Source organism: Echinops telfairi, unplaced genomic scaffold (genome assembly GCF_000313985.2).
Source record: "Echinops telfairi isolate 266 unplaced genomic scaffold, ASM31398v2 ScPeMD7_9;HRSCAF=40, whole genome shotgun sequence".
Lineage (NCBI taxonomy): Eukaryota > Metazoa > Chordata > Mammalia > Afrosoricida > Tenrecidae > Echinops > Echinops telfairi.
Window position 1 is genome coordinate 23,364,985 of NW_022103906.1, and position 13,860 is coordinate 23,378,844.

A 13,860-nucleotide genomic window follows, 5' to 3' on the forward strand; every position below is an offset into this window, starting at 1 on the left:
CCAGCAGGCACGAAAAGACTCAGGCTAGGGGAGAGGCCTGGCCCATAGCAAGGCCACCGTCTGCTACCCACAGGGAAGCAGCCTTGGTGCCCTACACCAGGACAGGACCAAGCTTCCATGAGGGAGGGAGAGAGTGGGGAGCAGTCTCTGCCAACAGTGGGAACCACCCGTCTGAGCACAGAGGGGGTATCAGCGCCCTCCTTTTTCCTTCAGAGTGGGCCTCCGGTGCAGAGTGCACCGAGAGTGGGTGAGAGCCCAGTCAGACTGCCCATGGATGGAGGGTGTGCTGGGGTGCTCTTGCGAGTGGGCCTACCCTCCCACCCCTCTTATATCTTCAAGGATGGGTGACTGGACCAGCCCTGGCCCACAGGCAGAGGTTACTTAGGTCAGGGGAAGGTGTCCTGGAGATGGGCTAGGGGACTCAGAGGACAGAAAAGATGTTCCTGGTCAGGGGCTCCAGCGGGGGGTGTGGGGTGTGTGTGTGGGTGTTTTCCGCCCCTCCCACCTCCCCTCTGCAGTTGGATGGGGCCAGAAGCTGAGCCAAACTTCTGGGACTGGACTCGTTCTGGCTTTCTGCTCAGTGTTGCACTGGCCTGTGTGTGCTTGCTGTTTCAGGCAGAGGTCATGAGAACGGCATGGGGTGTGCATTCAGATTCAGGGGGTAGAAACCATGTGCGCGCACGTGTGTGTGTGTGTGTGTGTGTGTGTGTGTGTGTGCTGTCGGTGGTCACATGAGCAGCACATGAGTCATGGTGACTCAGTGGGATAGAGGGAGGTACATAGGGGCTGCGACTCTCAGGCCTGGGAGTGTTGGCACGGTTACAGAAAAGCTGGGACAGCTCCCTGTCTCTGGTCTGCCTTTGAGGGTGGGGGGTGATATTCTAGCAGCAGCTGGCTCGCCAGGACAGTCTCCCTGCCCACCCTGGCTGGAGGCAGGGCAGCGCATCAGCTGGTTCCAATTAGGACTCCTACCCCAAGCAAAACATGCAGCTACGCCCCACCCACCCCTCACCCCTGCTTCTGTGCTCTTCCTCCTGGGGGGAAACTGAGGCAGGGACAGCCAGAGATGGGGAGGCCCAGGAAAGGCTGGAGCCAAGCAGGAAGTGTGGGTGCCCAGCTGACTTCTTGAGGTTGCGTAGCTTGGTCAGCACCAGCAGTCTCCAACCCTCAGCTGACCAGCACTTACTTCCTTCCCCCACCTGACCGCCCTCAGTGCTCAGCAAGAAGTGCCCTGGAAGGGGGTGGAGGTGCCCCCAAACAGCTAAACTGAGTTTTCAGGGATTGCTGACCCTGGTGTCCCAATCTGTCCCCGCAACCCCCACCCCCACAGCCTCCCGGAAACACTGCTCCGTCCAACCTCAGATCATCGATTGGGATATCTGCGTTTTTCTCCTCGCAGACCTGTCAGGAAATGCGAGGGAGGGCTTCTGATAGGGAAAGAGCCCTAGAAGGTAGCTCAGTGGCTGGGAAGCCAGTCGTCCCTCGGTGAGAGGAGGATTTGGCTGTCTGCTTCCATAAAGATCTGCAGCCCAGGAAACCCCGCGGAGCATGGCCACTCTGCCCAGCCGTTGTTGTTCGGGGCTGCGGAATCGGCTCCACCAGAGTGGCAGTGAATTGGAGTTGCCGGACTGGCAGTGGGCTTGGTTTGGTTTCTGGGAAATCTTTGCCGAACAGACCAACTCTTGGGGCCATGAAGCCACAGGTGTGCTTGCACTTTGGACAGCAGCTAAGCATGTTAACTGATGCACCGCCAGGGCTGCTCTGCTCTAGGGAACCTAGCCCCTGCCCTAAGCGTCAGAATTGAGCTGCGGGCCACTCATGATTTGGATCTCCTAGGCAGGACCAAGCACCCAGAGTGACTGGCCCTGCGCTGGCAGAGGACAAACTGTGCCAGGGAATCCCAGAGGTCCTCCCAGAATTTGTCCAAACTGCCCACCCAAGTCCAGGCAGCCAGCTGGGGAGGGCTGGACTTCAGGGGGGCAATTCTTTCCCCTCTCTGACGGTGGGGTCATGGCCCTACGCACTTTCCCCGGTGTTTCCCAGCTACGTGGGAGTCTCCAATTCCACCTTTCCTGGAGTGGAGGGAGGGGCTTCTTACCTCTTCCCATCTCAGTTTCCCAAAGTTTGGGACACCTAGCCTCTGAGGACCCCAAGGGGGAGGGGCTCCTGGTCCACCTCCAGTTTGGCAGGGGTAGGGTTCGCTTCCTGGTCCGTCCCCGACTCTGGCCTCCGCCCCCTCGCCCGCCCCTACTCCCGAGGCACCTACCTTCCCCGGCGAGCAGGTGGTGGGGACGAGGGCCGCCGGGGAGCGCAGCAGCATCTCTGCGTGGCTCCCGACTGGCGTGGCCTCAGCGGGTCCTTAGGGAGGGGCCCGGGAGAGGTCCGCGATGTACTCTCTCCCCTCGTGACCGGGTCAGAACTGGGATCCGAGAGGCTGGACGCCAGAGGAGGAAGAGGGAGGCAGAGGCAATGAGCACGCGCCCTGGGAGGCCGCGGGAAGTGCGTGTTGGTTGGCCGAAGGCGGGCGGCCGCGTTTGTATTTCCAAGCTGGACAGTTTGCGGAGGGGTGACACCCCGCCTCCCCCGCCGCTACTCTCTCTCAGGGTGGGGGCTCGAGGACGGCCCACCCAGGGCCTGCGAGTGCCTTGCCGTCCGGGCTCGGGCGGGCGGGGCACCCCGTGGGGACGCTGGTGGCCCCGGGCCCAGGGGGCTGGCCTGGTCGGGAGGCGGCGCCGGGAGGGTCCCCGGGGAGCCGGCTCTGGTTTCCCAGCTGCCGTCCCTGGCCCCCACCCGCAAGGCTGGCGGCGGACCGGGGCGGGGAGCCAGGGGCGGCCACTCAGAGTTTCCAGCGACATTTCCAGGGGGTGGGAAGGGAGCGGCTGCGCGGCAGAGCCGGGCCGGGGCAGGAATGATTAACGAGGACTGGCCGTGGCCCGGAGCCCGAGCGGAGCCCGCCACTGATAAGAGGGAAACCGCACAGCGCTAGGAGTTAAGGCCTCGGGCAAGAGATTTCGCGCTTGGGCAAATGGGTGTTGGGGACACACACACACACACACAACACACACACACACACAATCGGCAGAGAGGAGCAGCCCACTGGGTGGTGCCCACGGTGGTGCCCCGTGCTCCGGGGACGGGGTCAGGAGGGTCTTGGTGTGCACGGGAACACCGTATCTATTTTGACTTTGCTGCTTTTCCGCTGTTCCCACAGGCGCTGGCACCAGCCCCAAGAGCCCCGCCCATTCGCTCCCTGACCTTTCTGGCTGTTCCGCACCCCCTAACCCCCAGTTTGCAGAGTCTGTTAGCGAACGTGAGGACACGCTTACTGAATGTTCTTGGTGATGGAAACGTTTGCGGCTGGGCTCTGGGACCCGGGTCCCAAACCAACCAGCCAATGGAATTGAGTAACGTCAGACCCTTTGGAGGGACTGAACAGGATACATTTTGAAAACAGGTGAACACTGTTTGCAGACCCACTCTACCCGCCTAGGCCTGTCGCCGCATCTCCTCTCTGTTAACAGGGCGGTTGGAGTGGATACAGGACTCAGTGGGAAGAGATGGTTAGAGTAAGGCTTTAAGCAGCTCGATCTGCAGTGCCTCCAGGGCGACCGGTGGTATGAGCCAGGTGGGTTTGCTGTGGGCCCCAAACTTAACAAACCATTCACTGCCATCGAGCCCATGGGGGCTCATAGCGACCCTATGGGACGGGCTAGAACTGCCCCCTGGAGTTTCTGAGACTGTAACTCTTCGTGGGAATAGAAAGCCTGTATTTCTCTCAGAGTGGCTGGTGGTTTTGAACCTTGCAGATTGAAACCCAAAGCATAACCACTACACCACCAAAACTCCTAGAAGGGGGCCCATTGGGTATAAACCGGGGGGAAGCCGATCCAAGGCCCCCAATCTCCCCAGAAGAGCTTGAGGACTGGTGGCCCTGCCCTTTCCCTTCCCTGAAACCTGGATTCTTGCTACCCTGGCTACTACCTTTCCCCTCCCTTGGGGACAGAGTGTGTCCCCACCTCCCTAGCCACCAGTTCCCCCACCTGTCAGCATCCTTGGGACAAGTTGGAAGGACTACCTCACTCTCATTTTCTTCCTTGCTCTCCAAAGATGGTGAAGCCGATGGTCTTCCGCCTCCAGAAACCCTGGCCATACCCTCTCTCCCCAGGAGTAGGCTGTCTTTATTCTCCAGGGCGCTGACCTGGGCTCCAAGATAAATATTTAATGTCGAGGTTGCAGCTGAGCTGACAAAGGTCCCAACTTCCTGTTTGTCACAAAGGGAGGTGGCAGCCATCTACAAGGAGTGGGGCCCTGGCTACCAGTTTCATCACTATGGGAACAGCTTTGCGGGAGGAGGTGGAGAACCTGAGCCTTTTCCCTGAGCTGCTTTGACTTCTGCCTGTCTTATCTGGCCCCTGCCCCGGGGAGCTTATCACCACCTCTCTCGGGTCAGAACCTGCTTTGCCCTGGCCCCAGTGGACACTCTCCAAAGAGTGTTCAGCCCTCTGCAGGGACAAAGGAAGGTCTATGATGGGGTCCCTCCCCTGGGTTCCGTGGGGCCCATCTGACCTCACAGAAGAGGGGTGGGAGCAGAAGGTGAGAAAGACCCCAGGAACCTCCACCAAGACCTCCTTTTCTGCCCACATTTGGGGAGCAAATTCCTCTTCTTTGAAAACTGTGAGAGGACAGAGGGAAAGGAGCAAGGTCAGGAGATCTGGCCAAGCACGGGGTGTCCGATTGCTAACCCAGCCCCACCCTCTGGCTTTAGCCCTCCTGGCTGCTGGCCTAGCTGGAGGCTGGCATCTTTTGAGGGACGGCTAAGGATAGGGAAGGCTGTCCCAGATAACATTAGCTGTCGCCCACAGAACGGATTCCTTTCATCTTGAAGCTATCTCCCTGGCCTGGGTCCCTATCTTTGAACAGGGACCTCCCTTCCCTGCCTCTTCTTCACCTTGGGATGCTGCCTCTTGTCAGGGGGCTGCCTCTGCCTTCTCTGGGCCACCTGAGCCTGAGTCAACATAGTTACATAACTGCTCTGTTTCCCTAGCAATCTGATCCCAGGCACTGGGATTCCCGCCTCCCAACTTCAGATTAGACTGCCACCTTTTGTTCTTCGGATTACCACCTTCCTCATCCCTCACCCCCGCAGACCCATGTCCACAGGAGTCACCCACCCATTCCCACAGCTCCTCGGGGATTAGTTAACTAGGAGCTGACCAATGGAGCAATCATTGTTGCGACTCTCCTCATGGAGGGGGAGGACGGGGGCTGGCTATTCACACAGGAATGCAGGTCATTCTGAAAACCAACCTCCTGTCACCAGAAGGCTGAATGGGAACAGCACTGGAGTAGCATCTTAACAAGGAAGGCTGGGTGAGTGACCCGGAGAGAGCCGAGAACTCAAATGTCTCTCTCAACTTGGGAGCACTCTCATTTCTTGTCTTTATTTTTATCCGGTGCTGGAGTGTGGCACTCATGTCCTGCCCGCCCCGGCAGGCTAGAGCTCACCCCCAAGTTAGTTACAGGAAGGGCACCTGCCCTGCCTCTCCTCCTCCTCCCTGGGGATGGATGTTGGTAGACCAGGGGCAGTCGAAATGTATTGCTCCTGGGGGCTCCAGTGTCTATCGGCAGGAATTCATTTCAATCAAAATGTGTCGAAGCCCGTCTCTGTGGTCATTGGATGAGTGCTGGCAAGCATTCCCGGGAACCCATTTATTTGTCTTAGTCTCGTGAGGGCGCCTTAAAAGCAAAACTGAAACGGTCCCATCAAAACCTGAAGCGGCAGCCAGGAAGGACAAGGAAGACATGTCCTGGTCCTGGTGATGGTGGCACAACTCCTATGAACGTGGTGAAACTATTGAAATGTGATAGGCAAATTGCATGTTGGTGAAACTTAAAAATAAAACGATTACAAACTAAAACTTGAAGTGACTTCCAAGGGGATCTGCTGGGCTAGAGAGATCAGCTCAAGTTATGACAAGTATCTTTTGGAATGTCAGAGTGGTCGTCTGGATGCATTCTCTCAAAAGACAGGGGATGATCATGGGGGGTTTGATGAAGCTATATAAAGACAAGTGATAACTACATTGGCGAGTCAAAGGCTGAGGAATTGTTTTCCAACCTGCTTGTGGGAAACAGAAGGATTTCTCCCAAGTTGTCTCCCCCAAATATATGCCAAACTTAGCTGCTTGAGAATGACTATACACTTGGAGGTTATCAGGTATAGATTAGGGGTCATTCTCCCTAAGAGTTATCAGCCATCTAGAGCAAGCAGACACCACAGTTTATCCCACAACAAGTAGGGCCCACTCCCTTCTGATAAGGATAGTAGTTGTCTGTTTCCTTGTAGGAGACACCAGAGAGGTCAAACCTGCCCAAGGATGACCACGGTTAGGCTGCCATCATGAATCTAGGGTGCGCCCATCTTGTCACATGTATACCCCTAGACCTTCCCATTCCTATGGGCACACCGCTAGCTCATCCCCTTCCTGTTACGCTTATGCCTATCATCCATCCCCTTCCTACAATGTGTATGCCTATTGTACTGCCCCTTCCTGTGACGTGTGGTTACCTGTAATCATGTCCCCCTGAGATATAACCCTTGATTAGCAATAAAGTGGGGGTTCACTCTCCTGCTCTCGCTCCCGAGGCTCTCTCCTGCTCTTGTGGCTGGGCTCCCCCACGAGGACCACCAAGCGGGGTTGAGGTGAGCATGCTATCATGAAATGTGTCTGACTCCATTAATTCAGTCTCTCCTCTCTCATGCTCTCCATGCCTTTACTATAATCTTTACTTATTATCGCTGTACAATTGCGCCTACCAGACCTGTGATGGTTTGTGGGGACTCTCCTCACCCCACACCTGCTCATTTTTCAAGGGTATCAAAGGCTGTCCTGTGGGAATTTTGTTGGAAAACCTTAGCCCGCCCATCCTTTTGCCCCTTCAGACATCTTTTTAAAGAACACAAGGAAAGGACAGGAGTTGAGTCCCATGAAGTTACCCAAGCTGCTGTTTGGATGTGCTGTAAATCTGAAAGTACAGAATTCTTCAGGGAAGGGTTAGAGAAACACTGCTATCAGAAATGCCTAGACCTATAGAGAGGGTGTGTGGAGAAACAATAGCTTTATACAGTGACATTTTCTGCGTGTCTATGGTTTTGTGGCAATACTTCGTTGCCCGCGGTATTCTTTGAGCTGGCTTTTCATTTTGTGCTCTCAGAAAAGTGTTTTTCCTGTTAGTGGCAGTGATCCAACAGGTCAGAATAGATGGGGGGGGGGGGGCTGCTATCTTGTTGGATGAGTTCAGTCTTCTCTGGCGAGATATACCACAAAAACAGACTAAAATCCAATCACATCAGACGCACCAGCACAAAGGTGGCCTGTTTTATCCCCTGGATCCCCTCCTGATTCCAGCACCTGTTAACGTGCCAGCCAAGTTCTAACGATGCCCTTGTCTGTGTTGGCCACTCATGGGAACTGAGACGGGCAGAGCAGGAAAAGGACATTCCCAAGCCTGGGGCATCTGGAGTCCATGTTGTTACGTAGGGTCACTGACAAACGCGGAATCTTGAGAGCGAAAAGAAAGATACGCAATACAGGGAAAGTACGTGGGTGCTGGCCCGGCCAGGGTGAGTGGGCGGAAACTCACAGGAACAGAGCATATGAGGTGCCAAGGCTTGCTTGGTACACAGCTTTCCATAGCATTTGCCCAGCAGCTAGTTAGTCAGGGTTCTCTGACCCGATCAAATCCAAATGAGCGGTGAGCATCCAGACTTTTGCCAAATTTGTCTAGCCTGTCCTTGCGGCAGCCATGGCATTGACATCGCTTCGACGCTGGTTCTCTCGCTTCCTCTTGCAGGCCAGCACACAAGCACAGCGTGCAGCTGGCTTTGAGAAGTGAATGGTGTGACTTGCCTGTAGTTCTCAGGAAAGATGGAACGAGCAAGCGGATGTCAACTCTTTAGAGAGTAGATTGTATACAGACAGGCTCAGTGCCCGATGACCTCAGAGGGGGGATGCAGCCAACTCAACTCAGCCACAAAGCAGGGCCCAGAACCAGCAGCTGGAAATGCGCTCTGCTCCAGCTTCTGTCCCTGGCTCAGGTGTACCGGGAGAGCAGTAAGGTAAGAGGGCTAGTTTGTTGGCCAGTGGAGATCATGTAGTGCTCTCGCCCCAAACAGACTAGCCTTGTCTCCTCACCACCTTGAATTCACTGCAGCAAAATTAAAAACGACCACTTCATTGACCTTTACATTCTCAACTCCTTGCTTCACAATGAAACCTTCTTTCCAAAATCTGAAAGCTGTGGTCTACCCCACCGCTGCCAAGTGGATTCCGATTCCCAGCGACTGTACAGGGCAGGGTAAAACTGCCCCTGTGAGTTTCCGAGACTAACTCTTGATGGGAGTAGAGAGCCTCGTCTTTCTCCTGCAGCGCTGCTGGTGGATTCAAACTAGCTGACCTAGCGTTTATCCACTCAACTTGTGACCACGAACTTGAAAGTTGTGGTAAGCAGCGATTGAGACTATGCAATTACATGTACTGGGCAAGAGGGTGAGGATTAGAGCTAGATCTAGTGAGAGAGAAATTACAATTTGCATTTGAGCCACTAGTGACTTTTAAACCATTTCCCACAGCTCTGGAAATAAAGAGAAAGATGCTTCTCATGCGGAAATACATTCTCATTTGACTGAAGGCTTGAGTGAAGTAGAAGGACATTGCTCAGTCAAGATGTTATTTGGGAAACAAGAAAATGCATACTCAGCTTATCTGAAGTGGGAAGGCTGGGCTCATTCTCTGGCCCACCCACTGCACTGTGGGCCTTCCTGTGGCTAAATACAAGCTGGCTTGCGTAGGCCCAGCAGGCCTGGATAGAAACTGCCTCCCTGCCACGGTGTCCCTGGCCCAATCCCCTCAGGGACACACCTTCCTCTCCAGGGCTCAGCCAATTTCCCCATCCATGGTGCTCCACTTCCTGGGGTCCCCACAGCACCACCGGGCTCTGTTTCCAAAGGCGGGATCCCCCCCTAAGGCTGCTTGGGCACTTCCTTGTCCCGGTGACAGACTTCTTCCACATGTCCCCACCTGGCATGCATCCAGGTGTGGTGCTGGGTTCCTGTGCAGGCAGAGCTGTGAAGTCACTAGAATAAATTACGGTTATCTTTTGTAAGGTGAAAGTTCCGCGCCCCCCCCCCCCCCCCCCCCCCCCCCCAAGTGTGTTTCTTCATTTCTTGCAAATAGTGGCCCCTGCTGGAGGAGCCACGGAAGGAACTTGGACTTGAGCATGAGGTCGTGGTGGGCAAAATGCCAGGAAGGAGGCCACCGAAGGGGGAGTGGATTCTAAGAGGCAGGGCAGTGAAGAGGGCGGTTTCAGGGAAAGGGCTGGGACAAGGAGGAGAGAGGTACTTCTTAGTGGAATGGAATTCCCTCCCTTGAGAGGGGCATTCTTCGACATTGCCAGAGATCAGGGCAGGCTAGACACCAAACACCAGGCTTTCCCTTAACTTCTGGAATTGTGAAATGGGTGAGGGCCAAATACGTGTGTTTCCACTCAGATGTACGAGAAATAAAGACAGAGGGGGCCAGTGACATTATCATTTAATTCTAAGGATTTTTCTTCTCTTTTTTCCCAAGTTACAGTAAGAAAATTTTAACGACGCCCATAAACATTAGCACCCTGTCCTTTTACACACAGAATGCCAGAAAAAGCAGTCACCTAAGCACAAGTAAGGAATCAAGCACCTGGAGAAATTTTAAAAATTACTGATAATTGAACCACCAGCCTGACCACGTCCTTTGGGGTGCAAAACAGCCTGACCACGTCCTTTGGGGCGCAAAACAGTATCCTTTTTCGGGAAATGTCTGTGCACATTTCTATTGGGAAAAGGAGCTGCTGGTCACGGAGCACTAAGCAGGGACTAGTGCTCCTGGTGGCATCCTCAAAAGACTCTCTACAGACTGATTGCTCCAAATGAAGAGCTGGGGGTGGGGTGGGGGGGTGGCTTCCTCCTGCCCTTTCCTGCCCTTTGACAACTCGGCATGATGTGGGGGGACAGCTACATCCTCAGAGTGAAGGGCTGCGGGCTGAGGGTACAGGTGGGCAGTGTGCGCGGCCTGGCCAACTCGAAGGCCAGGCCGTGCTCCACGCCCACGCCCTTGATTCTTCCTCTGAAGCTTGCCAGGGGGGAGGGGGAGGGGGGCAGCAGAGAAGACGCGGAGGCTAGCCATAACCGGGTCTCACACAAAGGTGTTCTTTTGTAAGTCTTGCCAAGGCTGCTGAGACACGAGGCCCAGGCCTCCTGGGAGGGTGTCCACTCTCCAGTATCCTCTTTACCTTGGTGGCTGTAGAGATGAAGGCAGCGAACACTGACCCCATTCACTCCTGTTGGCTAGATAGATGCAGGTCGGGTCACAAGTCTCAGTGTAATATAGCTTTCCTCTTTCACGCTCTGTCAACGGCACAAAGCTCTATTGTTAGCGCCGCTCTCTGCTCTCAAGATAAGCGTAACAGCCCTGTTGGTCTATCATACAACTTCTGCCTCTCACACACTTACTCTTTCTTGCGGCTCCGAGTGTGTCAAAACAGCAATGATGGCAAGGCACTGTGGCCACTCATACCCTCCTCTGCCTACTGTGGGCGCAGCCTCGGTTGCCCTTTACTGTCCGCTCGGGGCCGATGCCAGGCAAGACGTGGACTGAGCGGCCCACAAGGTGGAACCTATGCTTAGGGCCACAGATGATGTTCGGAGCGTGGAGTCTCCTGCCAACCGCTTGCCCTTGGAGTTCACCGTCCCTGTGAGATCCATGCCGCCGCTGGGTGGCAGGAGAAAGCTGCACAATGCCTGGCAAGAAAGGCGGGTCCCACCGTCAGTCACTACACACAGCAGAAGAAATACCAGCGTTCTAGAGTGGGCTCCCAGCCAGCCGAGGTGGGAAGACACCAGGGCCAGAAAAAAGGTCCAGATCATTAGTGCACAGAAGAGCTATGAATCGGTAAATCTGGGGCAAGATCTTCCTAAGCCACTTGAACTGATTGGCTACCTAGACTGGCCAGATGAACTTAACTCTCCGGGACTTGTGTTTAATATGTACAGCCACGGTACAGTCAGAACATCTGGAGACCCACCCAAACCTGCACATCAAACAGGGGAAGGCAGAGGGAACAGATCTAACTGGAGGCAGTCTGGGAGGGTGGAGAGACCCTTGGGCGATGACCGTGAGCTACGTGTGTGTGAACCCTGCTGTGTAGGCATTGCTTTTCACCCTTGAAACCTCTTTGCCTTGAGAGAGTAGCTGCCTCGCTGCCTCAACTTTGGCTTACGACCCACCGAGAGGAATGGAGACAGTGCCAAGGCTGAAAGGGCCCAGAGTCATGCAATTTTAAGAAAGGCTACTCTTGTTCCTCAGTGACAAGAAATATTACAATTTTCTTGACAAAACAATGGTTCTCCTCTGCCTATGTTGAGCAGTGTCAGGAAAGCAGCCCTGTCACCAGCACAGAAATCCTTGCTGTTGAGAGAGAAACGGCTCCGCTGAAATGCAGCTAGTTATGGGGGCAACAAGGAGCTCTCGTGGCTAAGTGGGGTAAGTCCTGGGCTGCGACCCAAAAGGTTGGTGGTTTGAACCCCCCAGCCACGTGGGGTGCATCTGTGTGAAAATCTACAGCCTCAGAAACCCTGCGGAGCACAGCTGCCCTGTCCTGTGGGGTCATTGTGAGTCGTAAGTGAGTGCATCAGAGTGGGCTTGTTTGTTTGCGTTTGGTTACATCATAATAAAGGAGGCAATGGAAGTTTAGATGCAAGTCAATGGAAAATACGGGATAATTTGGAAATTCTCTCTTTGAGTCATTGCTAAAGAGCCTACATCAAGTCTGTCAGCATGTGATGGTAATTTTCACTTTGTTCATCAATATCTAATCACAAAGGCACAATGACTCAGTGATGTCTACCCTAATCAACATGTTCTCTGACAGTTTTACGGAAAGCTGAAGCTGGACACACACGCGCGCACACACACACACAATTGCATCAGATGATTATTGATTACAAAATGTCAACTGATAAATTTTACATTTCATACGATGTGGCTGTAATCAACAATGGGAAACTGGTCTATGTGAAATGTCATGGTCCATGTTATTTCAGAAATGTTTGCAGGAAAAGCCCTTCTAAATGTCTAGGGACCCATGTAAGAAATAGTTTTACCCCTAGACGGAGCCGTTGCAGAAACAGGAGATCCCTCCGATCTTAGTGTGCAGGAGAACAGACAACAGTATTTTAGTATCTTCAGACATGCCGGGGAAGGCCTTTAAAATCCAGAAGAGCTTCTGAGAGCAGATAAAATACATGCTGGCAGCCTCAGCAGCTTTCTTTGGTCCTTATTCTAAACATATGGGTCACTTTGCCAATTCAGCATTTGACAGATGTACAACTTATCGACAGCAATTATAATAGTCAGCTGGGCAGCCCTACCCTTAATCTGTGTGATTTTTCCATCCCTGCTATCCTCTCTCCTCCCCTCGCTCTTGCACTTGAGTCTCTCTACTGGAGTCTCTCTACGCTTGCCTTTTCATATAAATGAGGTCGTACGATATTTGCCCCTTTGTGATGGGCTTATTTTGCTCTGCACAATCCCTCCAAGCTCCACTCATCTTGTAGCATGCATCAACACCTCACTTCTCCTGGGGTTTGGGTCCTTGGTTTGGAGACTGAGGACCATGGTTTCGTGGGGCAGCCACGTGCTTCTGCTCTATCTCCGCATTCCTTGAGTAGTACCTGAGGTCTTAAAGGCACACAAACAGCCTTCTCAGGTACAAAAACTGGTCTCCAGTTGCCTGCAGCAAGAGGAAGTAGGAGAATCAGAAGTGGGAGGATGTAGCAGTGGCTGTTCACCTGCTCTGCCTTCAGACCCAAACTGGATGCTATTCAGCTATTATTACTGAACGTTTGGATCAAAGATTCCATAAAAGAACCCTGATCAGAGGAGTGGAGGAATGCAGAACAGAAATCCCAATTCTCAGGGACCCTAGACTTCCTGGAGCCACGGAGGTTGGATAGGACCCTGAAATTATTGTCCTGAGATAATCTTTAAATCTTAAACCAGAAAATGTCCCCTGGAAGTAGCTCAAAGTAAACAACAGTTTGCTAGAAACAATGTCTGCCCTGAGATGCTCTCCAGAGAACGATCTACAGATGATGGACTTGCTAACAGAAACCCACAAGGCCGCCGGGACTTCAGGGGCAGCGGGTCTATAGTCACCAGGGAGGAGGAACTCCCAAAAGCAGTCTTGCTCACCTTCAGGACTGTCATTGATGGCACTAAACTCTACCTGCAGAAACTGTTTGCACTGGCAGATGCTTTGCTGTCTACAGTTTCAACAACCAACACAACAAAAATAAATAAAATTTAGTGGGGGAACATCTGCTAGCTAGGAAAGATGGCCCCAGGTAGGAAGAGCAGACAAACCCAAGGCAGGCACCTGGGCTCTTGGGCACTATTGTTTAGAATAAAACGTGTACAATGTTGAAATCGTCTAGAGAAGTTGAAAGGGAGGAAAACGCACCATTATAGTGAGGTCAACCTGCAGGTCATGCCTTCTCCACCGTTTTGAGTCCTAGGTGCAAATGCATATGAAAGTACATGGAGAGACACCAAGAAACTTACGTACACCAGTCGGGCACATTCACCATACAACTTTCTCAGCTGTGCACACAAAGCCCGCTCACTTCTACAGAACACAAGAAAGCCCTTTGCCCTTCGACTTCAACAGAATCTTAAAACCCAGCTCCCGTTTCAGTTCTTAAACTCACGCTGATGTTCCGGACTCATGGCTTCCTCCTCCTCCCCAAGCCTCTGGCTATTCCCT

At 53.5% G+C, this 13,860-nt stretch overlaps 1 protein-coding gene across 4 annotated transcripts in view; it reads right to left on the reverse strand.

Annotated features, from left to right (window-relative positions):
• SORBS3 (sorbin and SH3 domain containing 3) overlaps positions 1 to 2,607 on the reverse strand; it is a 28,691-nt gene extending 26,084 nt beyond the window's left edge. For all 4 annotated transcript variants that reach the window (XM_045286733.1, XM_045286732.1, XM_045286730.1 and 1 more), the window contains exon 1: positions 2,267 to 2,607. The gene's annotated coding sequence lies outside the window, so the exon portion shown is untranslated. The remainder of the gene's footprint in view (positions 1 to 2,266) is intronic.
• Between the last annotated feature and the right edge of the window lie 11,253 nt (positions 2,608 to 13,860).